At 38.0% G+C, this 27970-nt stretch overlaps 1 protein-coding gene and 1 pseudogene across 1 annotated transcript in view; one reads left to right on the forward strand and one right to left on the reverse strand.

Moving 5' to 3' along the window:
- The window catches only part of FAF1 (Fas associated factor 1), a 410524-nt gene that overhangs the window by 379140 nt on the left and 3414 nt on the right, over positions 1-27970 (reverse strand). The window lies entirely within an intron of this gene.
- LOC119051817 (uncharacterized) lies at positions 21194-21338 on the forward strand (annotated as a pseudogene).

Genomic DNA, 27970 nt, shown 5'->3' on the forward strand with positions numbered 1-27970 from the left:
AGACTGCATAATGTATGACTTCATTTACATGAAGTCCAATAAAAGACAAAACTAATTTACCATGATAGAAATCAGAACAGGGTTTCCTATGAGGCATGGGGATTGATTGGAACAGAACATCAGAAAATCTTTCCAAAACAATGGAAAACTCCCCATCTTTATTACAGTGCTGATTAAAGGGGTATATACAGTTATTAAAACTCATCAAATTGTCCACTTAGGATGAGTGCATTTCACTGGATGTGAATTTCACAAATTTCTGTAGTTATCAACAGAAAAATGAATGGACTTTTATTTATCAAAAGAAAAAAAGCAGAATAATAAAATTATAAAATAGCAGAGACTTGACATCCCAACTGATTTCCCTTAATACTTTGCCAAAATGTTTTTACATACCCAATACAATTAAGTTTACCAAGTATCAAATTCCTTAATAAAAAAATTAATACATAAATAATGAAAAGGCAAAATAAAGGAAATTTCAGGTAAAAAAAAGGACTGAGAAAATTTCTCACAAACACATCTTTCTTTCATACAAGAAAGAATAAAAAGTGTTTCAGGGAGAAGGGAAATAAATGATAATCTACACATTGACAAAAATGGTAAATATGTGTGTAAATATAAGACTTTTTTTCTTGCTTCTTAAATTCCTTAAGTGGCAATCTAGTCTTTAAAGTAAAAATAATAGTAATGAATTGTGTCCTGGCTGGTGTGGCTCAGTGGATGGAGTACCATGCTGTGAACCAAAGTCGCCAGTTCTATTCCCACCCTAGGGCACATGCCTGGGGTTGCAGGCCAGGTCGCCAGTAAGGGGTGCTCAAGAGGCAAACCACACATCGATGTTTCTCTCCCTCTTTCTCTTTCCCTTCCCCTCTCTAAAAATAAATAAATAAAATTCTAAAGCAAAAATAATAGCAATGAATTGTGAGGTTTGTAACAAATACAGAAGTAAACTATATGACAAGAATAAAACAAAGGCTGGGAAGGGATAAATGGAAGTATACTCAAAAGTCTTACACAGTATTATATATGAACTGGTACAATATAATTCAAGAAAGACTGTGTTAAGTAAGCCATGTAATCCCTAGAAAAAGGTGAAAATAAAGAGGTATAGAAGGTATGACCAAAATGTATCTGCTGTTCTCAGACTTATCTACACTAAAACTATGTTTCTGAAAATTTCTTCCAAAATATTTTCAGGTCAGGAACAGCCATAAGAAAAATCTGTGCAAAACTCAGAAGGCCAAAAAGAAGCAGCAGGCATTATATCCCTGAAAAAGTAAGGGTATAGTACAAGATGCTACAGTAACTCATACACACTGTCACTCATCTGCTGGATTACCTCACCGACATGGAGTAGGAGCAAGGTCCACAATTTCTACAAATCTGGACTAATTTTCCTCATAAATATAGGTGCAAAAATCCTTAACAAAAATCAAGTCCAGAAATATATAAAAATAATGCATGATAACCAAGTGGGGTTGCTCCAAGCAAAGCAAAGATGGTTTAACATGAGGAAACCAGTGTAACAGAGCAATAGAAAGACACTATAGAGGGGGATCCAAAACAAGCTGGAATTTATAAAAAGTTGTGTGTTTATTCTTACATGTTTACACTTCAGCCACCTTCTAAGTACTCTCCATTTGGTGCAATACACCTAACAAGACACTTTTTTCCACTGCTCAGAAGTTTCTGACCTCATCAATTTTGATGCCTCTTAGTGCTTTTGTTGGTTTTTGTTTTACCTCTTGCACATCAGCAAAATGTTTCTCTTTGAGGATTTTCATGGGAAAAAAAAAGTCCCTGGGACAAGATCAGGTGAACAGGAAGGGTGAGGCACTGAGGTCATGCCATTTTTGGTCAATACCTGCTGAACACTCAGTGTAGTGTGGATTAGAACCCTTGTAAATGACCCATCATGAAATGGGCAAGTACCACTGAAAGAGTCTTCAAAGAAAATTCACTGAAGCAGAATGCAGCCTTTCACAACATCAACTGGTACACTGAGACACATGGGTTCCTAGAACACTAACCTAGTGGGGGAAGCCTGTGTACTAGAAGGTGCCCGCCCTCCAGAATATAATTCCAGTTTTCAGGGGTTCTCCCTTATATAATTATGAAATAATTATATGAGAGAAAAAAAGTATCTGACAAAATTTAACATCCATTACTGCATGATTTAAAAAAATGTTAGAAATAGAGGAAACTTTCTCAACTTGATGAAAGAAATCTATGACAAATCTATACTAACATCATACTCAATAGTGAAAGACTGAATACTTTCTCCCTAAGATTGGGAAAAAGGCAAGGGTGTTTGCTGTCACCACTTCTAGTCAACATTCTACATGCAAAAGGTCCTAGCCAATGCAATAAAGCAAGAATAAGAAAGAAAAAGAGTCATGAAGACTTTTTTTTATAACAAGTGACCATATATAGTAAATCCTCTGAATTTTTTAAAAAGAAAAACCTCCCACAGTGATAAGGAAATTTATATGGTCACAGTATATAAATTAATATGACAAAACCTACTGTATCCTCAAAAAACTAAAATATCAATTAATCCAGCAATTCCACTTGTAAGTATGCAAGGTGTATCCAGATGGTATCCAGCCATGTAATATGAAAGAGACGTTTATTGAAGAAGATACAAGATACAAGTAGCAATTTACATAGGACAATGATTTCTCAATCCTCTTCAAAGTAGGCACCTTGGGACCTCACAAATTGCTATCAGCTGCCCTGACGAATTTTCCTGCATCACATTAACGGTCTGAAATCTCCTCTGTTTCAAAGGTGATTTTAGTTTTGGGAAAAGCCAGAAGTTGCAGGGTACCTAATCTGGGCTATAGGGGTCTCAGTTACCAGGTGATTGGATGTTTCACCAGAAAACTCTTGCATAAGTCATGAAGCATGAGTGGGTGCAGTGACATGATGAAGCTGCCAATCACCAGTTACCCAAGCTGAGGCTTTCTGAATCATCTGAATAGTTTCCACAGAGGAATGTTCAAGCTTAATGCAAAATTTGATGCAGACTGATTGCTCTACTCGCTCAGTCACTTCGAATATGATGACCACAAAGTCCCCGCACTGACTAGTATAGTGAATCTGTCACATTCACACATGTGCATTCCAGTCCACTCTCCTGGCTACATTGATGTCATGTAAACCATTCTCATTATATTAACAATGGCTGGACTTTTTCTGGACAGAGCTGGTATACACGCAACAGAATATTATCCAATCCTTAAAAAGGAAATTCAGAACCATGGTATAACATGAATGAACCTTGAGGTCATTATGCTAAGCAAAATAAGCCAGACACAAAAGGACAAATAATATATCATTCCACTTACATATCTAGAATAGTCAAATCCAAGAGACAAAAAGTTCAGTGTTGGTTGCCAGGAGCTACAGTGTATTGAGTTTCAGTTTGGGAAGATAAAATATTCTGGAGATAGATGGTGGAGGTAGTACACAACAATGTGAATGTACTTAATGCCTCTAAACTATACACTTAAAATGGTTAAAAATGTAAATTGTTATGTACATTTTACCACAATATGAATAAAAAGCCTATTGCATGGTTTCATGCATATAAAGTTTAAAAATAGACAAAATTAAGCCCTGGCTGGTGTAGCTCAGTGGATTGAGCACGGGCCTGCAAACCAGAGGATCGAGGTTCGATTCCCAGTCAGGGCACATGCCTGGGTCGCAGGCCAGTTCCCAGCAGGGGACCCACGAGATGCACCCATACATTGATATTCTCTCCCTCTCTCCTTCCCTTCCCCTCTAAAGATAAATAAAATCTTTTTAAAAAAATAGACAAAATTAATATATAATGTTCGGTTCAAAGTGCTGGGTCATCCTAGCATGGGGGAATGACTAGAAGGAAGTTTTAGAGGTTTACTTATATTGTTTTCATTTTTCTTAAGATTTTATTTATTTTTGGAGGGAGGGGAAGAGAGGGAAAGAGAGAATGAAATATCAATGTGAGAAATACTAGTTGATTGCCTCTCCTATGCACACGACCAGAGACCGAGTCCACAACTCAGGTATGTGCCTTGACTTGAATGGGAATCGAACCTGCAACCTTCTGCTTTGCTGGACGACACCCAAACAACTGAGCCACACTGGTCAGGGCATATATTCTGTTTTCTTAACTTGAGTACTGGTTTCATCGATGTGTTCACATTTTGTGCAAGTTCACCTAACTATACTTTTATGATTTGTGTTCCTTGCTATATGAATATTATACCACCGCAAAGTTTTGGGGGGTTTTATTTGTGTACCTTAGTTAATGACAGATAAATTGTCGTTTTGTTGGGTGAGAATCTGGATCATGCTCACAGCTAGACTGGTTTCGGGAGCAAGTCATCTGTCCAGTAAGTGAGCTTATTAACCAACATCCACTGTACAGCAGGTATTTATCACATGCTGTTTGCCTTTAACATAGAGTCTAATTCTACTGAAATGGTGAGAATACTGTTTTCTATTCCCAAATAGTCTCAAAATAAAATTCAACTCCTACTATTAGTGACAGAAGTAAACAGAAATTGAAGAGGGCAAAGAAAGTAATATGAAAGTCTCTAAGTACATTATAGGAAAAATGTCAAGGGTATATACACCTGTGCTGAAAATATTTTTTCTACATGTCAAAGCATTCACAAGGCCCAGCTGCTTATACTTGCAGTTAAATTAATGCTTTATTCATATGCACTGAAAAAAAAAAAGATTGGGGAGGTGTTCTGATTTCAAAAGCTGTGAAAGCAAATGAATTACTTTACCTTGACCAAAACAGGAATTGTTTAACACCATCAGGAAATAATATGCTCACTAATACTCATGTATATCCAAAACTATCTGGTATTGTTTCAGGACAAAAACAGAAAAGTTATTTCATGATTCATGTAATTTATATGCAGAAAAGCAGAAAGGATGTGCTCAAAAATGCTATTAAATTTTGACTTGAATGCTAATATATACATTTTATCCTGGACATGGAAAAAATGATATATCAGCATGAATTCTATGTGTCTTAGTGTATGTGACCTAAAAATTTCATTAACTTGATAATACTGCATGGATCAATATCCTTCTAAAAAGGGGAAAATTTTGCCAAATTTTACTAGTACATCTTTTAATAACAGAACTACAGGACAGATTTATTGTAACAGCTTACAATCTCCTTTATATCCACAAGAGGGAGCAAACATTTAACACATATTTATGGGAACTTCATTAAACACTAATTTTTACAGAAGACTTTTAAGTAACAATAATTGGAAAAAATAATAATAATAAAATTATCAGAAAGTATTTAACTGAGTGCCTACATGTGCCAGGCAATGCCTGGAAATAACTATGGGAGAAAGATGAAGCTCCTGCTCTCAGGTATCACCTCAGACAACAAAGCACATCCAGAGATCTTTAAAATTCTTTAATGTGCATGAGCAAATCACACTTAGCTTTTTTATAGCATTACTGTAAAACCATAATTTAAAAGGATTCAGGCTGACAAGTAACAATGAATATGATGAAAAAGACTAAACAAATATCAGTAATTTATAATCTACAACTTGAAGAATAACAGGCATCATACAATTGAATAAAGAATTCACAGTAGGCTTTAAGATGCCAGTATCTTTTTTCCAAATGGACACTAATTATCTAAGCCACCTCATCTCTTTCATTTAACTTAATCAGAATGTAAGCAAATGAACACTGACTTAGGGGAATTTGGGGCTGTAGTTAAAATATTTCAGGAAAGAATTATCTTTGAAATGTACTGATGAAGAGTAAAATCATAATGTCAACAATAAAAATTTTCCATCAGCCTATTGATAACATCTGAATATAGGCACTCTTATTAGACTTAAGGAGGACTGGATTCCAAAAGGGCATGATAAACTAATTGGACCTAGTTGGACCTCAGGATAGCTCTTCCAATTAGGTCTGTTTAGAAAGAAGCAAAGCCATAGAGTACAGTCCTTTCCAGGAAATTATGTTGGCAGGAAACAATGTACAATGAAGAAAATCAAGTTTGAATCAAAGCAGAACTGGTTTCAAACCCAAGCTTTACCACTTACCAGCCCTGTGACCTAGTATGGAAGTTACTGACCTCTCTGGTCCTCTGCATTCTCACACGCAGTATGGGAATAACAACCATATTGCAAGCCTATTACAAGAATTGATAATAATACAAATGAAGTACCTAGCATAAAAGCTCAAATATTAACTACTATTTTCACAGATGAAAAAACAAAAGACCACATGATTTATACAGGCTTAGAAAGTAAAGAGACAGTGAGCCAGAACATCTTTATTTCTAGTAATACTCCTTATCTTAAAGTATTATTTGGTATTAATTAATCATACCGCTTTGTTATTATTTTCATCCTTTTATTTCCAAGCTGATATATTTCAACTGTACCTCTTCTAAACAATATAGATCAGCTTTTCTTTTTTATCTAATCTGACACTCTCTACCCTTTTGACTACTATTTAGTCTATTTATGTTTAATATATTAATAACTATTGATAGGGGTCAGTTTAAGTCTATCATCTTTTGTGTGTGTGTGTGTATAATCTGTCCCAATTGTTTTCCTTCAGTTTTCTTACCTGCATTCTTTAAGGTTGACCCAATTTTTAGCATTCCATTCTAGCTCCTTTACTGACTTTTTAAAATACAGTTCTTCTATTTGTTACTCATTTGCTGTGAACCGCTCTGCCTGGTTTCAGGAATTTTAACTACCTCCCATGGCTAAGGATGAGTGAGTGACCTCTGGAATGCAAGCCACAGGAGACAAAAGCTTATCTCTGGTAGGGAATGCTGCGTTTCCTCTCTGCCCCCAAAGCATGGTCAGAAGTCAGAGACGGGTAAGGCCTCTCACAGTGGGTAGGCAACCTAAGCCAGACTAGATCACTTGGGAGGCCATCATGGAAGGACTCAGGGAGCTGCAACAAAGAGCAAGCAATGGACCCTTGGCCCCCCTATATGTGACACAGCCCGAGTCCCCAAGTCCTCTGGAAGAAGCACTTCCGGGCTCTAATCCACTTAAGCCTAAGAACCGGATGGGGAGGAATGCAGCTCCTTGCCTTGCTAGAGCGGATATCAAGGGAAAATCTGGCATCACGAAGAATTCCTCAAAATCCTGTGAAACCTGCTTTGCTAAGAGTGCTTTCATTCATATGTTAAGGGTCCAAGCAGGAAACCCTAAAATTTCTGCAAAACTCCCTTCCTGATAGACACTGACTCAGACTAAGTCTTCAGATTTCTTTGAAATGTTATCTACTGTTTGATCCTTGCCACCCTGTATTCCTGTATATTACCACCCAATAAAAGTCCCTGGAGGAAGGGGCTCAAGGCCTTTTTCCTCTGAGAAACTGGCTACTGCTCAAGGCCTTTTTTTCCTTGGAGAAACTGGCCACCTCCTGGCCTTTTTTTCCTCGAAGAAACTGGCCACCTCTCTTCCCCAAGCAGATCATGTCTTGGTAGTGTTTACTTTCATCCATGGTGGACAGGGGGACTTGCAGGAAAAGTCACCCCCACACTCACTGTTCTACAAATTATGACATCCATCTATAACTTATGTCTGTCTTAATATTATTACCACCCCCCATATAGTGTAAGAATCTTACAAGAGCCTATTTATATCTTTTTTCACTATTATTGTCACATATTTCACTTTCACAGAAAATATAAACTCTATGTATTATTACTTTTGTTAATTTTTAAAAAATAAAAGGAGATATAATTTTTTATATTTACCCAAATGCATGCCATTTTAAGTTCTCTTCATTTCTTTCAAAGATCCACATTTCCATCTGGTATCATTTCTCTTTAGCCTAAAGAACTCCCATTAGCATTTCTTTTTTCTTTACATATATTTTATTGATTATGCTATTATAGTTGTCCCAATTTTTCCCTTAGTCCCCCTCTGCCTGACACCCCCATTCCCTCAATCAATAATCCCCCAACCTTAGTTCATGTCCATGGGTTCTGCATATATAAGTTCTTTGGCATCTCCCTTTCCAGTTCTTAACATCCCCCTGTCTATTTTGCACCTAACATTTTGTACTTAATCTCCACACCTTTTCCCTCATTCTCCCTCTTTCTCCTCCCAACTGATAATCCTCCAAATGATATCCATATCTATAATTTTCCTGTCCTGCTAGTTTGCTTAGTTTTTTAGATTCAGTTGTTGATAGTTGTGCATTTGTTGCCATTTTAATGTTTATAGTTTTTGTGTTTTTTTAAATATAGTTCCCCTTAACATTTCATATAATCATGGCGGTGATAATGAACTCCTTTAGCTTTACCTTGTCGGGGAAGCACTTTATCTGCCCTTACATTTTAAATGAGAGTGTTGCTGGGTAGAGTAATCTAGGTTGTAGGTCCTTGCTTTTCATCATTTTAAATATTTCTTGCCAGTCTCTTCCAGCCTGTAAAGTATATTCTGAAAAATCAGCAGTCTTATGGGGACTCCTTTGTAGGTAAGTCTCTGCTTTTCTCTCGCTGCTTTTAAGATTCTCTCTTTATCTTTAACCTTTGGCACTTTAATCATGATGTATCTTGGTGTGGTCATCTGTGGGTCCAACTTGTTTGGGACACTCTGTGCTTCCTAGATTTGTATGTCTATTTTCTTCACCAAATTAGGGAAGTTTTCTTTCATCATTTTTTCAAGTAAGTTTTCAATTTCTTGCTCTTCCACTTCTCTTTCTGGCACCCCTATGATTCAAATGTTGGTACATCTGGAGATGTCCCAGAGGAACCTTATACTGTCCTCATTTTTTAAATTTTTTTCTTCTTGCTGTTCTGGTTGAGCTTATTTCTTCTATATGTTCCAAATTGTTGACTTGAATCCTGGCTTCACCCCCTCCACTGTTGGTTCCCTATATCAAGAGGTGTCCAACTTTTTGGCGTGTCTGTGCCACATTGGAAGAAGAAGTTATCTTGGGCCACACATTAAATACACTGTGACATGTATTAATCTATCTTACATTGTGATGACAAAATAAGGATTCAAAAACTCCATCATATCCTCCTCATATTTCAACAAGCTCAAAACTATCTAGTTCAGTTCAGCTTAATATTCAATGAGAACACACTATGTGCCAGGAGTGTGGTTGGCATTAACAACACTAAAATGAATAATATCTAGTTCCTGACTAAGAAACTCACAAGTAAACAAATGTTTGCAAAGTAATGTGATAGGTACAATGACATAGGTGTCTATTAAAATTACAGTACAAAGGAGGGAGTGTCATGGAAAACTTTCACAGGACATAATGCCTATGCAGAGTCTTGAAATTAATAGAAAACTGAGAGGAAAACAATGAAAGAACTAGCAAAGGCAAAGAAACATGAAATGATATAAGTTCAAGAAAATTACAAGCATAAAATTATCATTATAGAACATGAAAGTATAGGCTTCACAAGGCCATATAAGGAAAAGTATAGGATACATATGGCCAAATACAATAAGCTTTGTTAGCCATGCCAATGAACTTGACCTCCATCTTATGTAAGCAATTGAATATGGGGTTCAAGAGAAGTTAGAGATAAGCAGCTGCTTTGGAAGTCAACAGCACACATATAGTGGATAGTTAAAAATAAAGAAAAGATGATTATTCAAAGAGATAATGGGATAAGGTAGAGAGGAAAAGGGAATGAGGATAGATCCTGATGGTACATTAAGACTTAGGAAAAATATGGGGAAAGGAGGAAAAAAAAGGAAGCACTCGTTGTAGGACATAGGGATCAATGAAGGATATTTTAAATTGAGAGAAGCTTGGTAAAATTTAATTTGGAAATAGGTTGAAAAGATGGAGCCAGTAAAAAGGAAGATGCAGAAGCCAAAGAAAATCTGATGTATGGCAAGTTCCTAGACAGACGACTAAGAACAAAAGATGTATGGAAGTTAACAAAGATTTTAAAGTACTCTACTAGCTTGAAAAATTCAACTAATTAAATTTAGGGTGAGAGAGACGAGACTTACCTGTTCATATAGCACTTTGTTATTAACCATTAAATATGTAACAAAATTGTAAGGTGACCCCATTATAGTAATAGAATGTACAAAGTTAGCAGAGAGACCATTCTACCCTACTCCAAACCTCTTTTGGAATATTATATTTACTACCCAGCTTCTCCTTTGAAGTGTGCCATTAAGAAGTACAGTGATCCCTCACATATCACGGGAGTTACATTCCAGAGACCCCGCGATAGGTGAAAATCCACAAAATAGTGGCGTTATATTTATTTTATTATTTATATATTTTGTAAGGCATTATAAACCCTTCCCACACTCCTATAAACTTTTCCCAGTCTCTTATTAACCTTTCCCACACTCTTATAAACACTTCATATGCTCTTAAACACTTTTTACACTCTTAAACCTACGTAATTTTAACAACATATAAAATTCTATATGGGTACAGTATACCACAAAATCCTGCAATATAGAGAAAACTGCATGATACGGAATTAGATATATTTTTTAAAAACCCGTGATACAGTGAAGCGGTAATAAATGAACCATCATATAGCAAAGGACGACTGTAAACATCCGGAGGAAAGCAAGCAAGTGATAAAAGTGGTAAAAAGAACTTAAAGATTAGGGCTAGGTAAGAATTAATGGTATCATACTTGCCTTCATGTGGTGAGAAAAGAAATTCTATATGGGTCTACAGTAAATCAATGTTACAAAGAGATAAACTTTTATTAGCTATAACAGCTGACTTATGAAGTAATGCTCTCCCAATTATCTAGTATAATGACTGTTAGAGAGTAGGTATTTAATAAATTTTTGTCAAGTGATACATATTTCTCTGTATTCCTCACATCCTCACATCACAACACATGTGAAGTCATTTAATTATCTGTTGAACAAATGAAGGTCTGGTATACTCTCAGTACATGCTTATAGATATAAGCAGTAAGAATTAAAGACACTGTTAATGTATCAAGAATCATCACTAATACCACCAAAACACCATGATAGTCCCATCTTTTTTTTTTTTTTTTTTTTTTTGCATTTATCTGACCACAGTACCAACCAAAGAGAGGTATTTCTGAGTAAATGCCTTGTTGGGCAAGCTCAGAGCATCCTATCTGGGATCACTAAAGCAATAGTGAAAAAGCAACCTAGATCCATGATTCTACAGTTTCATACTTTCCCTGCGGGTAAGAAATAGCTGTAACTGTGAGATGTACCCTGGCCAGCAAGAAGTTCCTTACAGTTATCTTCATGAAGGTCTCATAAAAACTCAGGAAGACTGCATTTAGAACTAAGTTCTAGAGCCAACTATGTATGTCACCACAGCTCGTTCATGGAAGGAGACTTTGTGTCCATACTAAGTCAGGATATCTTCAGGACCCATCTTCTAGAAATGCCAAAACTCTTACATAATCTCAATCTCTCTCTCTCTCTCTCTCTCTCTCTCTCTCTCTCTCTCTCTCTCTCACACACACACACACACACACACTATTCACAGATTTTTTTTTTTAAGGTAAAGAAATTAAAATCTCCCTGGATGGTGTGACTCAGTGATCCGAGTGCTGGCCTGTAAACCAAAGGGTCGCCGGTTCAATTCCCAGTCAGAGCACATGCCTGGGTTGTGAGCCAAACCCCAGTAGGGGACACTCAAGAGGCAACCACACATTGATATTTCTCTCCTTCTTTTCCTCCCTCTCTCTAAAACTAAGTAAAAGAAAGAAAAGGGGGAGGGGAGAGGGAGGGGAAGGAGAAGGGAATTAAAATCCTGCCCTGGCTGGTATGGCTCAATGGATTGAGTACTGGCTTGAGAACCAAAGGGCTTCCAGTTGGATTCCTGGCCAGGACACATGCCTGAGTGGTGGCCCAGCTAGGGGTGCACAAGAAGCAATCACAAATTGATGTTTCTCTCCCTCTCTTTCTCCCACTGTTTCCCTAAAAATTTTTAAATTTTTTTCAGAAAAAAGAAATTAAAATCCTATAGTAGACATGCCAGGAGAACATGTGACTATTTCTTAGAATAGTAATATTTTGATCTTATCAAATTAAGTTATTCCTGAATTATAAGTAGGATTGATGATCTAATAAAATCTTTAATCTTAATAAAAAACATAATTCATTTTGGTATAATCCACATTTTAACTTTACATACTCTCCACACACGTTTAAGTGGAAAGATTAATAACTTACACAGCATTTCTCTGTTCTTAAAATAAAGTCATATGTAAACATCATCAGGCCGTGCTGTTCTGTTGGGACAACACGGGCAGAATAAAAAGTAAAAAGTCACTACAAAAAACCATTATAACAATACATACATAAAATGATACATCATCTAACTGGACTCTCTTTTTGCCTAATACATCTTTTGTACCATTTTAGGTTTCTGATTTTGTTTCAATATTGGTTTTTAAAAAGTTATTAACACCTCTTTGCCAAAACACTTGTCTTTAGTTATTCAAATTCAGAACATGAAGTTAAATCTTAAAAAATTTCTACTTATTATCTGGGCTAGAAAATTGATTACTTATAGGAAAATGTTATTCTAAGACTACAGCTAAGACTTTTTACAAATACTAAAATTTAACTAGTAAACTACTTTAAATTTTTCAGTGAGAATACAGACAAAAATTTACCAACCATTTTGGTAAATTTACCAAGATTTACCATAGCATTTTGGTATGGTAAATTTGGTATGCTTTGATTATATAACATTACTATGACTGAAGTTATTAATTCCTTATAATAGTCTCATCATCACTCCTCTAACCCTACAGTCCATTAGAACATGAAGATATTATACTAATGGTTAAAATTTCCCTAAGTCACTTTTCCTTTGGCAGAACATCTTTTTTACTTATTATGAAAATTTTCAAGCATATACTAGAGTAGACATAGTAGTACAATGAACAGCCATGAACACGATATCCCCTTCAACAATTACAAGTTATAGCCAATCTTGTTTCATTCCCCACCAACCTCAAACCCAAACCCCTCCCAGACTGTTCTGAAGTAAATTCCAATATCATATCACTTCACCCATAAACATTTCAATATATATCTCTAAAAGTTAAAGACTCTATTTTAAAAATCAGAAGTCTGCCCTGACTGGTGTGGCTCAGTGGACTGAGCGCCAGACTGTAAAGCAAAGGGTGGTTGGTTCAATTCCCAGTCATGGCACATGCCTGGGTTGAGGGCCAGGTCCTCAGTGGGGGCACATGAGAGGCAACCACACATTGACGTTTCTCTCCCTTTCTTTCTCCCTCCCTTACTCTCTAAAAATAAATAAAATCTTTTAAAAAATAAAAATATAAAAAACAGAAGTCAATAGATTATCACACTTAAAAAACATGACTATTTAATTTCATTAAAAATCCAGTCAGCTTGGCAAAATATTTCTTACCATGTTATTTTAAAGTAATCACTAAGTAATATTTCCCTCTAAAATACAATGTGGTTTAAAACAAACTCCATATCAAAACTTTGGGCCAGCTTGCCTTAGCTGGAACCAATTCTACTGTTTTGCCAGAGCATCATTACTTCTGCTTCAAGCCCCACTACTAGAACCTTAGTAATATACGGAAAACTGACAGCACTCCCAGAAAAGCGAGACAGTTACTTAGCATGATACAGATTTATAACAAAATGCTTTATTGATACTGATAAATGTAAAAGTGAAGTTAAAAAAATACCAGTGACAGCATAATCTCTTACTGAAGTACTAAATAAGCCCAACTGCAATCATTACCACATACAGCTTCATAAGTCAATGAATCCCAGTTTTTTCTTCTTTTGATCCTTCTATTAGCCTCTATAAATCCAAGGACACTAGGAGAACTTTATTTTTCTTTTGTGTGTGTTTCACAAAGGTACAATACAATGAAGGAATAAAAAAAAGAAAAACTGGACGCAGCTTTGATTTGCTTTTTAAAAGCTAACCTTATAAAGTACAGTGCTTACCTTTTTTTTTCAACTACTGTAGTCATAATGATAGAGGAAAGGAATCATATTCTCCCCCGTGGGAGGAGGAGAGGAATGAACCAAAGAAAAGTAAGCCATATCCCTACAATTTCTTTGAAACTTTATTTACTATTTCAAATTCATGCAAAATTTTAAAGGTTTTATAATTGTTATAAAAACAATTATCAAATTGTTTTAATTTTATTTTTTTTGTTTGTCTGAAAATATCTTTGTCTATATTTTTAAGATACTTTTCACTGGATATAAAATTATGCATTGTCAGGTTTTTGCTATTCAGCACTTTATGCCACTGTATTGTCTCTGGGCTCACTTGCTTACAAGAATTTTTGTTCCTTTGTGTATATTCTCCCTCTGTTTAGATGCTTTGAAGATTTTTCTCTTTACCTTTAGCTTGCAGCAAGTTCACAATGTACCTAGGTATAATTTTCTTTGTTTGTATCCTGCCTGGGGTTTTAGAGATTATTGAATATGTAGGTTGACTTTTTTTAAAAAATATATTTTATTAATGATGCCATTACAGTTGTTCTATTTCCCCCCTTCATTCCCCTCCACCCTGCATACCCCTCCCCCACCATTCCCCCCCTTTAGTTTATGACCACGTGTCTCAAGTTCTTTAGATTCTATATTTCCCCTACTATTCTTGTCCTCCCCCTATCTATTTTCTACCTACCGTCTATGCTACTTATTTTCTGTACCTTCTCCCCTCTTCTCCTTCTCCCACTCCCCTGTTGCTAACCCTCCATGTGATCTTCATTTCTGTGGTTCTGCTCCTGATCTAGCTGTCCTCTTAGCTTGCTTTTGTTTTAGGTGTGGTTGTTAATAACTGTGAGTTTGCTGTCCTTTCACTGTTCATCTTTTGTATCTTTTTCTTAGGTAAGTCCCTTTAACATTTCTTATAATAAGGGCTTGGTGATGATGAACTCCTTGAATTTGATCTTATCTGAGAAGCACTTTATCTGCCCTTCCATTCTAAATGAAAGCTTTGCTGCATAGAGCAATCTTGGATGTAGGTCTTTGGATTTCATGACTTGGAATACTTCTTTCCAGCCCCTTCTTGCCTGTAAGGTCTCTTTTGAGAAATCCACTGACAGTCTAATGGGAACTCCTTTGTAGGTGACTGTACCCTTATCTCTTGCTGCTTCTAGGATTCTCTCCTTCATTTTAATCTTGGATATTGGCTAATGTAATTATGATGAGCCTTGGTGTGTTCCTCCTTGGGTCCAACTTCTTTGGGACTCTCTGAGCTTCCTAGATTTCCTGGAAGTCTATTTCCTTTGCCAGACTGGGGAAGTTCTCCTTTATTATTTGTTCAAATAAGTTTTCCACTGGTGGCTGTTCCTCTTCCCCTTCTGGTACTCCTATAATTTGGATGTTGGAGCATTTAAAGATGTCCTGGAGGTTCCTAAGCCTCTCCTCATTGTTTTGAATTCTTGTTTCTTCATCCTTTTCTGGTTGGTCATTTTTATCCTCCTTCTGGTCCACTCCTTTGATTTGAGTCCCAGTTTTCTTTCCATTACTATTGGTTTCCTGTGCATTGCCACTCATTTCAATTAGTTTAGCCTTCATATGTTCCTCTAATCTGTGACTTAAAACCAGTTCTGTGAGCATCCTGATCACCAGTGTTTTGAACTGTGCATCTGAAAGTCTGCTATTTCTTCATTGCTTAGATTTATTGGCTCTGGGGCTCTGAGTTGTTCTTGAGCCATGTTTTGAACTGTTCGTGCCTGTTACGTATGAGGAGAGGAGCATTAAGTGTTCACCGGGGCGGGGCCACCCAAGTTGCTGGTTGCTGTATGTGGGGGCAGGGTCAGAAAGGGACAATGGCAGTCCCCTCTGCCACTTCCTGCCACTGGGGCCTGCGAGGTCGTCTCACCGCTTGACCCTGCACCAGTTTATCTGCGCGCGAATGTGTAACCGCAGTCAGCACTCAGTGGGTCCACCTACTACTCCACACGTGGGATTCGCCCACAGCTGCTTGCGTGTCTGGGTGGTGTGCCCGGGTCAGTCCAGTGGATCTTTCCTGCCTGATCCTGCTCTGCTGCTGGCTCTGCCCCTCTTATCGGTTTGGCTGAAGGGTTCATTGTTGTCAGACTTCCATATAGTTTAACTTTCTGTGGTTTGGCTGCATTTTTGTTGCTAAAACCTTGTTGTTCTTAAACTTGGTTGTGCAAGAAGGCACAGTGTGTCCACCTACATCTCCATCTTGGTGGAAGTCTAAATTGTTTTAATTTTAAAGCAATTGTTTAAATTTTAAAAATCACATAATTCTTTCTAAGTGTCTTTCAAGTTGGTGCTATAAGAAGATGTGCCTATTTACTGGGTAGTTTTGAGTGAGTACTCACTAGCATACCTGTTTGAGAAATGTGGATATATAAGACTGTAAACTTGACTTTGGAGTAGAGCAGACCCGAGTACCAAACCCAGCCCTGTAATGATTGACTGACTACCTGTCATTAGATAAATTACTTAACCTATTTATACATCCACTTTTTCATCTTTCAAATGGGAACAATAACAATGGCTCTCACAGATTAGATAGTACATACTGATTAGGCTTCAGTGTGGTTCTGTAGGACAAAGAATATCAACATCTTTTCCTTCCCCAAACTTTCTGGGCTCTAAAGTATTCCCTCCCCAGGTGTTGAGATTGTTACTCTCCCCTCCACTATTGTAGAATCATTAAGTCCCCTTCTAGTAGCTATAATATAACTTCTTTTTTTTTCCAATCACCATCTCCTACTCACACTCAGGCCTTTTATATGGAAATGTAAGACACAAGAGTGTCAAGGGAATTTTATAGAACCTACAGAAACCTATTCATGATCCCTACTGACCCACAAGGGCCACTACAGTATGGCAGGGTAGGGAGGGGACTGAGCAAGCAGTGTACTCAACCAAGTAATCATTATCCTTATGACCTAGGACCATATCAACCCAACAAGAAAATCCAGGTGGTTGAACCAGAATTAAGTTTGAATCCCCTAGGCCACCTTCTGGAGAGCTGCCACATAGAAGGTTTACCAACCTAGTAGCCTTGAGTTGCTGCTGATAAGGAAAAAAAAAAAAAATCATGCCCAGAAATGGTCAGAATGGAATCCTGAATTGTCAAAATAAGGCTATATAACTTTCTACCCCTCTGTCCTGATCACTACCCAGGAAGTGACCAAGATGATATGATCCTTTTTCTGGGGATAGGGGCATTCAGTGACCGAACTGACTTACTAAAGAGGAAGCTGTTCCAAAATTCAACATTCATCCACATACCAGATGCCTATAAACAGTAAGAAACATGGAAGGTCCCTCAAATATCTTGACTATCAGCTTATTGTTGAGTGGCTTTTACAGTAAAACTTCACCATCATCAGACTGCAAATGGCCAGAAAACCTGAAAGCATAACAGAGATTAGTATCAAGGGCCACAACAGTGTGGCCAGTCACCTAACTAGCTAGAACACCAACATCATAAGCAGAAAAAGTATCAACAACTGTGAAGCACCACTGATTCCTCTAAGTGGGAGGTGACAGGTTCAACATAGTCAATTTGCTAAAAGCAGACAGGAACCAAATCCCATATAAGGTGGCTTCCCTCATTATATGACAAACAGGTCAACTTCTGGCAGGAGTTAAAAGTCTGGCATGCAGTAGTACTGTCTGCATCAGAAAAGTAAATTCCTTTGCACAGTTGATGATAGTTGATGTGACATCATTTCTGATACAATGATAGATCCAGACGAGAATAATGGCTCTAGGCAGTGCAGGCTCAATCAAAGGTTTGATTCCTGTGACGTTCAGGAAAGAACAGGCCCTTAGTGTGGGCATCTACATGAGTGATTCGGGCATTCTGACCAGTAACTATAATTTGTTCCACAGTTCATAGCTTCAAAGAGAGCTGTCTTTAATCTGCCACTCTACAGTTTCCAAGTGGCAGACCAAATAGCTAGGCCATTGGCAATAGACCAAGGGTCAGCAGAAATACAAGTTTCATGAGAGAGTAATGGCCAGAACTATAAGAACAGCCTTGACTTCTGTCCACAAAACAGGCAACCACATCCATCATCAGACTGTATAGGTGGTGCAGAGGCTGAAAAAGCCCAGAAGACAGGAGACACAATCAGTTTCGGTCTGGCTGAACCACTAACATACCAGGTGCAAGTTTCAGGAAAACTCTATGATCTGAGGACCATATAGAGTCAGTTGCTTTGCTTCAAACAATGAAGCACGAGGAAATAAAGTGTCCTTTAAAGGAGAGGTTGAGCCATAAGACATTATGCACCCCCATCCTCTCATTTCAGACACAGCAGTGAAAATTCTAATGAAAACAACTTTGATTTCTTCCAACAGAGGCTGCAAATTTGCTTTCTTTCACACCTAAGTGTAAGTGTACAAATGTCTGTAAGCGTTGTCTGAATAGAGGCAGAAACTTCTGCCTAGCCAAGACAAATCTTAGCACTTACTAATTCTAACTGCTACAATGAGTGGAGTCTCTAACAGATAAATTCCTGTGGGGGGGGGGGGCGGGGAGCGGAAACCCTACCAGAGGGACTTCCGCCAAGATGGAGGCGTACGTGGAAACACTGTGCCTTGTCACACAACCAAGTTTAAGAACAACAAAGTTTTAGCAACAAAAACGCAGCCAAACCACAGAAAATTGAACTACACGGAAGTCTGACAACAACAAACCTTTCTGCTGGGCTGGTAAGAGGGGCAGAGCAAGCAGCAGAATGGGGTCGGGCAGGAAAGATCCACCTGACCGACCCAGGCGCGAAACCCAGGCACACAATAAAGGCATGCTAGCAGCTGTAGGCGGATCCCAGGTGTGGAGTAGCGGGCGGACTCACAGAGGGCTGACCACAGTCACACATTCAAGCGCAGATAAACCAGTGAAGGAGCGAAGCAGTGAGACAGACCCTGCAGGCTGCAGGCCCCAGTGGTGGAAAGTGGCAGAGGGGACCGCCATTGCCCCTTTCTGACCCCGCCCCCACGTACAGTGTCACAAACCAGCGACCTGGGTGGCCTCTCTCTGACCCGCCCCCACATATAACATCACAAACCAGAGACCTGGGTGGCCCCACCCTGGTGAACACCTCCTCGTACATAACAGGCACGAACAGATCAAAACATGGCTCAAGAACAACTCAGAGCCCCAGAGCCAATAAATCTAAGCAATGAAGAAATAGCAGACTTTCAGATGCACAGTTCAAAACACTGGTAATCAGGATGCTCACAGAACTCGTTCATTTTAGTCACAAATTAGAGGAACAGATGAAGGCGAAACTAATTGAAATGAAGGGAAATGCACAGGCAACCAACAGTAATGGAAAGGAAACTGAGACTCAAATCAAAGGAGTGGACCAGAAAGAGAAAAAAAAAATGACCAAACAGAAAAGGATGAAGAAACAAGAATTCAAAAAAATGAGGAGAGGCTTAGGAACCTTCAGGACATCTTTAAACGTTCCAACATCCAAATTATAGGAGTACCAGAAGGGGAAGAGGAACAGCCACCAGTGGAAAACTTATTTGAACAAATAATAAAGGAGAACTTCCCCAATATGGCAAAGGAAATAGACTCCCAGGAAATCCGGGAAGCTCGGAGAGTCCCAAAGAAGTTGGACCCAAGGAGGAACACACCAAGGCTCATCATCATTACATTACCCAAGATTAAAATGAAGGAGAGAATCCTAGAAGCAGCAAGAGATAAGGGGACAGTCACCTGCAAAGGAGTTCCCATTAGACTGTCAGTGGATTTCTCAAAAGAGACCTTACAGGCAAGAAGGGGCTGGAAAGAAGTATTCCAAGTCATGAAATTTAAAGACCTACATCCAAGATTGCTCTATGCAGCAAAGCTTTCATTTAGAATGGAAGGGCAGATAAAGTGCTTCTCAGATAAGATCAAATTCAAGAAGTTCATCATCACCAAGCCCTTATTATAAGAAATGTTAAAGGGACTTACCTAAGAAAAAGATAAAAAAGATGAACAGTGAAAGGACAGCAAACTCACAGTTATTAACAACCACACCTAAAACAAAAGCAAACTAAGAGGACATCTAGATCAGGAGCAGAACCATAGAAATGAAGATCACATGGAGGGTTAGCAACAGGGGAGTGGGAGAAGGAGAAGGGGAGAGAAGGTACAGAAAATAAGTAGCATAGACGGTAGGTAGAAAATAGATAGGGGGAGGGCGAGAATAGTAGGGGAAATATAGAATCTAAAGAACTTGAGACACGTGGTCATAAACTAAAGGGGGGGAATGGTGGGGGAGGGGTATGCAGGGTGGAGGGGAATGAAGGGGGGAAATAGAACAACTGTAATGGCATAATCAATAAAATATATTTAAAGAAAAAAAAGAAACCCTACTAGAGAGAATATTTGAGAATTAGCAACAACCAGAGGAATGTTTATGTTTTTCAAACTACTTCTTGGTCCTCAGTCTGCAACCACCTCCCTAATCCTCCTCATTAACAGGCAATAAAGTAGAGAGAACTGCTTAACAATTTGTTCAACATTTTGCTACCAATTCCCATAGACTTTCCCCAAATTCTGTTAACCAGTCAGTGTGACCCTCACCCTTCCTTTCAAAAAGTCATGTGTCTGTCAACACTCCATCCTTGTTGCCAAAACTATTAAGAGCAAAGAAGGATCTGAGATTTTACCATACTTGCAAGCTAACAAGTTAGCCTGCCAATTTTATGGGTGCTGGCCAAAGACCTAGCCTCCTGGGTTGGAGAAAATGAACTTTATGACTCATGGCAATATCTGTAGTCAGAACATCAGCATTTTCTTACACAGTTCCCCAGTCCCATTGCCCACAGCGCAACACAAAGTAGGCCAACTGACACCTGCACATGCAGTGTCTTTTCCTTTGAAAAGATTCCAAATCTTTTCAAAGGAATACTATGAGATTCTCTGCCTGTGGAGTGGCCATCTTTCTGTCCCACTGCTTCACTAATAAACTCATTTTCACTTTAAACTCTAAAAAAAAGATACTACTTATGCTCTTTTGCTCCAAAAGGAGAAAATATCTCTATCCCCCAAGGCTACACAAACATTCTTGAACAAATAGAAACAAAGGCAGTCAGTGCTTCTGCTCACAAGTCATACAGAAACCAGGGAAAATCCATTGTATCACTGGATCCCAACACAGGGTCACTGCAGAATTTAGATGTTAAGAGCCTAGCACAGTAGCTGACACACACGAAGCAATCAAAAGCTATTTGCTAGCTCCTGGCAATGGTCAAGGAGACACCTGATTGGTGGTATTGCTCTTATATCAGTCAGGGGCAAAGTAGATGCACAGTTCTTAGTTCATCCTAGCTGGATACCTATGTTGGTGGCCATAGTTGTTTCATGCCTGGAGTAAATAAATAAATAAATAAATGCTAATGTTATCATTCCTCCTCCACGGTTGAACATTTTTTAAGTCAATTTTAGTTGTATCCTTTGGTATGTAGTTAAAGTGAAGTGGAGACACAAGTCCCCTTTTGCTCCCCTCCCTCCAGCAATCACCACACAGTTGTCCATGTCCATGAGGACAGATTCATAGATGGAAAATAGGATAACAGATGCAGGGTTGGTGAGGCGAGAGGAGGTGAGGGGTAGAGAGACTGAGGAGGAAGGACTCACGGACATGGACAACAGTTTGGTGACAGCTGGGGGGGGGGGCAGACAGAGTAAACAAGGAAAATGGGGACTCACAAGTGAGCATTTTAATTTTAGGTTCCATGGGGGAGAAAGAGGGTGGTAAGCCTCAAGGGCACAGAGACAAAGCTTTCCTGTCACTAACATTTCTGTTACAGCTCAATCATTAAAGAATCCAAGGAACCAGGGTAAATTGCAGAGAGGGAAAACAACAAAACAAAAAAAATGACTGAAACCTAACTCTAAAGCCATTAATAATGGTGCACTGCATATAACCTACAAACTTTTCTGCTTTTCTTTATCACAACTTAACATCTCATCCTTTCCTATCTTAATTAGTCCTCTACAAACACAAATAAATAGAAAAAAACAGGTACAATTATTCTGTTAATTTTGCCAGACTCCTTCTATAGGAGATACTATAGTACCTCTTACTAGATACTAGATACTAAATGGGTCACTTTGAAGTTATAACCCTCAATTCAATAAAACAGTCCAATTTTTTTCTCTCAATGACAGATTTTATTATTGAAAATCACATGTCAACAAAGGATGCCTGCAAATAGATGCCTAAAAATACATTAATATTTATAATTCTACTCTCTATATTTGTACCATACCATAATATTCTTTCAAAAAATGCACTGGGGCACTGGCTGGTGTGTTTCAGTGGATGAGGGTCAGCCTAAGAACCAAAGGGTTGCTGGTTCAATTTTCTGTCAGGGCACATGCTTAGGCTGTAGGCCAGGTCCCCAGTTGGGCACAAGCCAAGATGCAACTGGTCAATGTGTCTCTCACACATGGATGTTTCTTTACCTCTTTCTCCCTCCCTTTCCTCTTTCTAAAAATAAATAAAATCTTTAACCCTGGCACATGTGGCTCAGTGGATTGAGTGCTGGCCTGCTGAACTGGAAACCCTTTGGTTTCCAGTTCAATTCCTAGTCAGGGCACATGCCTGGGTTGCAGGCCAGGTCCCCAGTGGGGGGCATGTGACAGGCAACCACACATTGATGTTTCTCTCCCTCTCTTTCTCCCTCCCTTCCCCTCTCTCTAAAAATAAATTAAGTAAAAATAATAAATAAAATAAAAATAAATAAAATCTTTAAAACAAAAAAACCACTGAGTACCTCTTACTAGATACTATAGGAACAGATGGTTAAGGCCCAGGCCATTGTTCACTCAAAAAGTCGACAGTAGGGGAAAGAAACATCTGAAGTGATTGTTGACAATCTGACATAACACTCAAATGAAGAGAAACTCCATGAGATATATAAGAAATGACTAGCCCTACTGGACGCAGATGTTATAAGCAAAAGGTAGGAGATGGATTTGGAAATCTAAATAGGTTTCCAAGGGACATAAAAAAGAGGGGAGAGGTTTCAAAGACATGGAGTCATGAAATGGCATATTCTACTGTGAGCATATTTGTTTATATACTGAAATATTTAATTTTCCTAAGTCATAAAAATGGAACAGTATGTAAGATCACAAAAATCAAAGAATCATAGGAATGGATGTAACTTCAAAAGTCATCTAGATCAGCTGTTCTCAAGTGCAGTCCTTGGATCAGAAGTATCAGCATGACCTGAGTCCTGGAAAAAATGCAAATGTGCAGGCTGCTCCCAAGATCCACTGAAACAGAAACTCTGGGGTGGGCATCAACAACAGGTAGTTTAACAAGTCCAGGTTCTACTTATGCAAGCTATAGTTTGAGAACCACTGATTTGATCTAGTCTTTTCAGCACTACTGATATTTGAGGGTAGATAATTCTTCAGTTTGGGAGGATATTTTGTGCATTATAGAATGTTTAGCAGGATCCCTGGCCTCTACCCACTACATGCCAGTAGCAACCCCCAGCTATGACAACCAAAAATTCTACAGACAGTGCTTAACAGCCCCTGGAGAACAGGAATCACCCACAGTTTAAAACCACTGATCTCAATCAGGGATTAGCAAACTTTCCCATAAAGTGCAGGGAATATATTTTAACCTTTATAGGCCATGCAATCAACTGCCAAACTCTAATACGCATGACTGTCTTCCAACAAAACTTTATTAACAAAAACAGGTGGTGGCTTGGCTCTCAGGATGTAGTTTGCTGAATCCTAATCTAGATCAATTACCTAAATTATAAATGAACGCTCTCAACCCCACTGCTACAAAGTGATTGTCCAGACTCTATCTGAATACCTGATCTAGTCCAGTCTTCTGCTTTTGGGTAGATATAACTCTGGACAGACCTCAATTTTATCGAATGAATATCTGATACCTGGAAAGGATAAATGACTTTCTCGAAGAACCACAGCCAAAAAAAAAAAGGCAAAGCAAAAAAAAAAAACTAGAGCTCTAGCCTGCCTAAGTGCAACATTCTAACAACTGCCTCCTGTGGAGTTGTAACCATAGAACGTTTACAGTATTATATATAACCACATAATTCTATGTGAGGCATGCAAATGTTCTAGTACTTTGTAGTTACTGAAACCTAGAAAGAAAAGTACTGGTTTCATCAGGGGTGTGGGTGGGAGATAACTTTATCTTAAAGGCCCAGACAGTAAATATTTTAGGTTTGTGGGCCACATAGTCTCTGTCTCAACTACTCTCCTCTGTCACTGCACCAAGAAAGCAGTCAAAAACAATAGGTAAATGAATGGGTGTGGCTGTGTCCCAATAAAACTTTATGTACAAAAAACAGGCAGCCAGTTTATAGGTGATAATTTCCTGAGTCCGTAAAATCAGTTGGGCAAACAACAAGCATCAACCCAACCACACTGAAGAAATCTGAAGACTCTGACAGCCTCTGAGCTTAGAAACATGTCACTAGACTGGAATGAATAGTAGAATACGAAGGACCAAAGAGCCAGCCCCTCCCTTCCTTCCTCTATCTGTCCCTCTGCCTGTCTGTCCTTCCCTCCCTCCCTCCTTTCCTTCCTTCCTCATAGTGTGTCTGCCATATGCCAGGCACTGTTCATTTATTTTATATGTAAGTTTTATCATTTAGAGAAATTTCTGCCTGGTAGTTCTGTTTTCCTCTAAAATGACAAGCTATCTGAAAAATTAAACTAGAAAATGAAAACTCTTATGTGTATCTGGATAAAATCTTTCAAACCAATGACCATGGACAAGTCACTTGCTTTTTCTGGGTCTCAACTTCCACGAAAGGAAAAATGAAAAGCTGGAAATAGATGATCTCTGAAGTACTCTGAAGAAAACAACCACGTACCTTAAAATTGTCAAAAATTATAATAACAGCTAAAATGTAGTGAACACTTTCTACATCAGATACCTGTTCTACTTACTTTACACCAGGGGTGTCAAATACATTTTTACCAGAGGCCACATCAGCCTTGGGGTTGCCTTCAACGGGAGTAGTTAGTTACACCTATACAGCCCTAAAAATTATTTTGGCTCTTTGAAGGCAACTGCGAAAATGAGTTTGACACCCCTGCTTTACACAGATTAACTCTTTTGTCACACTCATTTTCAGTTTCAGGGAAACTGAGGCAAGCAGGTGCGAGGTAACTGGTCAGAGATCAGATGAATGAGTGGCACAGCTGTGATTCAAATCCAAGTGAACTGACTTCAAAGTCCACATTCTTAACCACTAATTACTAAACTTCATTCTACATGACAAAACCTTGTTTTTTCCCCAATGATCAACAACCCAAAACTAAAACAATATAATTTGTCCCTCGAATAAATAAAAAGAGGACACTGAATAAACAAAGGATGGTAACAAGACCACTTTTGGCCACTGCACTAAATCTCCTGCACAAAGTAACCTCCCCATAAATGTATATGATGTTCCATGAACACTTAATTTAGTCCCTAATCCACAATATCTCCAAAGATACCCATCCTTTTGGATTGATACTATTTCTACTTGCAAAATCTGATACGCTCTCTTGTAAAAGGTACCTTGCCTACACCCATACCACCCTACATGCACCTGATCATCTGTAACAGGTATCTCCTTGTGTAAACCAAAAAAGAAAGAAGAGGGATTTATAGCTTCATTAAGAAGAAAAAATGTCACAGGCCTGCAAACCAGAGGATCGAGGTTCAAATTCCCAGTCAGGGCACATGCCTGGGCTGCAGGCCAGTTCCCTGCAGGCTATTTCCCAGCAGAGGAAGCACTAGAGGCAACCATACACTGATGTTTCTCTCCCTCTCTCCTTCTCTTCACCTCTCAAGATAAATAAATAAAATCTTTTAAAAAAGAAGAAGAAGAAATGTTATGAAGGAGCAGAAATTACCTACAAGTGAGTTACCAGTAGTGTCATGAAAGAGTCCATGTTTCAAAGAGGAGTGGATAAGCACATGAAAACCTGAAAGCCCCACAGTGATAATCCAATATATGAAAATGTATAAAGCAATTTAGGCAGCAAAGATATTACCAATTGGAAAGACCAGAAGGAGAAAACAAAAGCACAACTGTGTTGACCAGGAAACATGACTGAAAGTAACAAAATAACCAATGTCAAATTAGAAAAAAATAAATATAAAGGGACTCTTAATCTGTGACCATTGAACTAGGTTCAAAATGAATACTTTCTAGCAAGGCAGATAAGGTTTTGTTCCTGAAAAAGTATGAAAGAAAACAGCACTAATAAGAGTTGTTCTTTTTTTTACTTCACTTAAGTAGTGTTATGATCTATGTCTTTATATTATCAGTAAAAGAAATACAAATAAAAAAATATGAAACCAACATTTAGGCTAATCTAAATGGCTACCCCACTCTTTTTTGTTCCCAGATAAACCATGTTATAAAAATGTTATCTTAGAGGAAAAAGAAATTAGCCTAACAGTTGTGGCCTGGTAGCTTGGCTGGTTTTAGCATTGTCCTAGCACTACAAGGTTGCAGGTTTGATGCCCAGTCAAACACCTATGTGCCCAGTCAGGGCACATATAAGAATCAACCAATGAGTGCATAAATAAGTGGAACAACAAACTGATGTCTATCTGTGTCTCTCTTTAAAATAAATAAATTTTTTAAAAAAGGAAATTAACATGGCATTAACTCTAAGGGGGGAGCCTCATTTTTAGTTCATCTGGACCCAAAATTAAGAGGTAACTACTGAAATTATCTGATAGCAACCACAATTCTATCTAGATAACCATTTTTGCATCTGTAAACAAACCAAATGCAGTCTCAAAAGTTAGTCTGATCAAATGATTTTTGTTCTACACTTAACCTAAAAAAAAAAAAAAGTTAAAGAATTCTCAATTACAAAAAGAATAAGATTTGGAACTTTCACCTGAATGCATCTCTTTGTTATAAAAAGACATTAAGAAAGAACAAATATCTCATGATTCATCAATGCCTGCCTGTTTTCTAAACCCAGGAAATTCCTTTACACCCCCTCCTGGCTCTGGCCAGCCAAAACTGTAGGTGTACTAGTCTATTCATTCCTTTACCAGCAACATACTATACTAACACTATTACATTTAAAGCTGATTTTTATTAGACTATTCCAAGTTCTAAACTCACTCAGAGTTAAATTTACAAATAATTAATTAAATAGGATGCTGTCATTCTCTGCATTCAAAATTTTGGTGATGCAACTGCTGTGAAAAACACTATGGCAGTTCCTAAAAAAAGTCAAAAGTAAAAATACCAAAAGTATGATCCAGTAATTCCACTTCTAGATATATACCCAAAAGAACTGAAAGAAGGGACTTGAACAGATATTTGTACACCATGCTCATAACTTTATTAATGATTTACAATGGCCAAAACATGGGAAAAAGTGTCCATTAGCAGATAAATGGATAAGTAAAATATGGTATATGTACATATAATATAATATTATTACATATGTATACACACCGGCCTTCAAAGAGAAATTCTGACACATGCTACAACACGGATGAACACTGGAGACATTATGCTAAGTGAAATAAGCCAGTCACAAAAGGGCAAATACTGTATGACTCCATTTATATGAGTTACCTAAAGTATTCACATTCACAGAGACAGAGAGTAGAATGGTGGCTGCCAGGGGCTAGAAAGGGGAAAGAATGAGAAATTACTATTTAATGGGTACAGAGTTACAGTCCTGCAAGATAAAGAGTTCAGGAGGTGGATGGTTAGTAATAGTTGCCCAAAGTGAATAAATTTAATGTCACTAAACAGGACACTTAAAAATGGTTAAGATGGCAAAGTAAATATTATGTGTATTTCACCACAATTAAAATTTTGTTTTAATTGGGAGCTGATTTTATTTGGGGGAAAAAATCTTTTAGAGGACAATTTGGAATATATTTGCTTTGTAAGAATTCACTCATCTACAAAGTCCCAAATCTATCCCATTAAGTTTCAGCTGTAGTCTTCCATCCACTCATAAAACACCAGGTTTT

This window comes from Artibeus jamaicensis, unplaced genomic scaffold (genome assembly GCF_021234435.1).
Source record: "Artibeus jamaicensis isolate MK-2021 breed Jamaican fruit bat unplaced genomic scaffold, CSHL_Jam_final scaffold_1019, whole genome shotgun sequence".
Taxonomy (NCBI): Eukaryota; Metazoa; Chordata; class Mammalia; order Chiroptera; family Phyllostomidae; genus Artibeus; species Artibeus jamaicensis.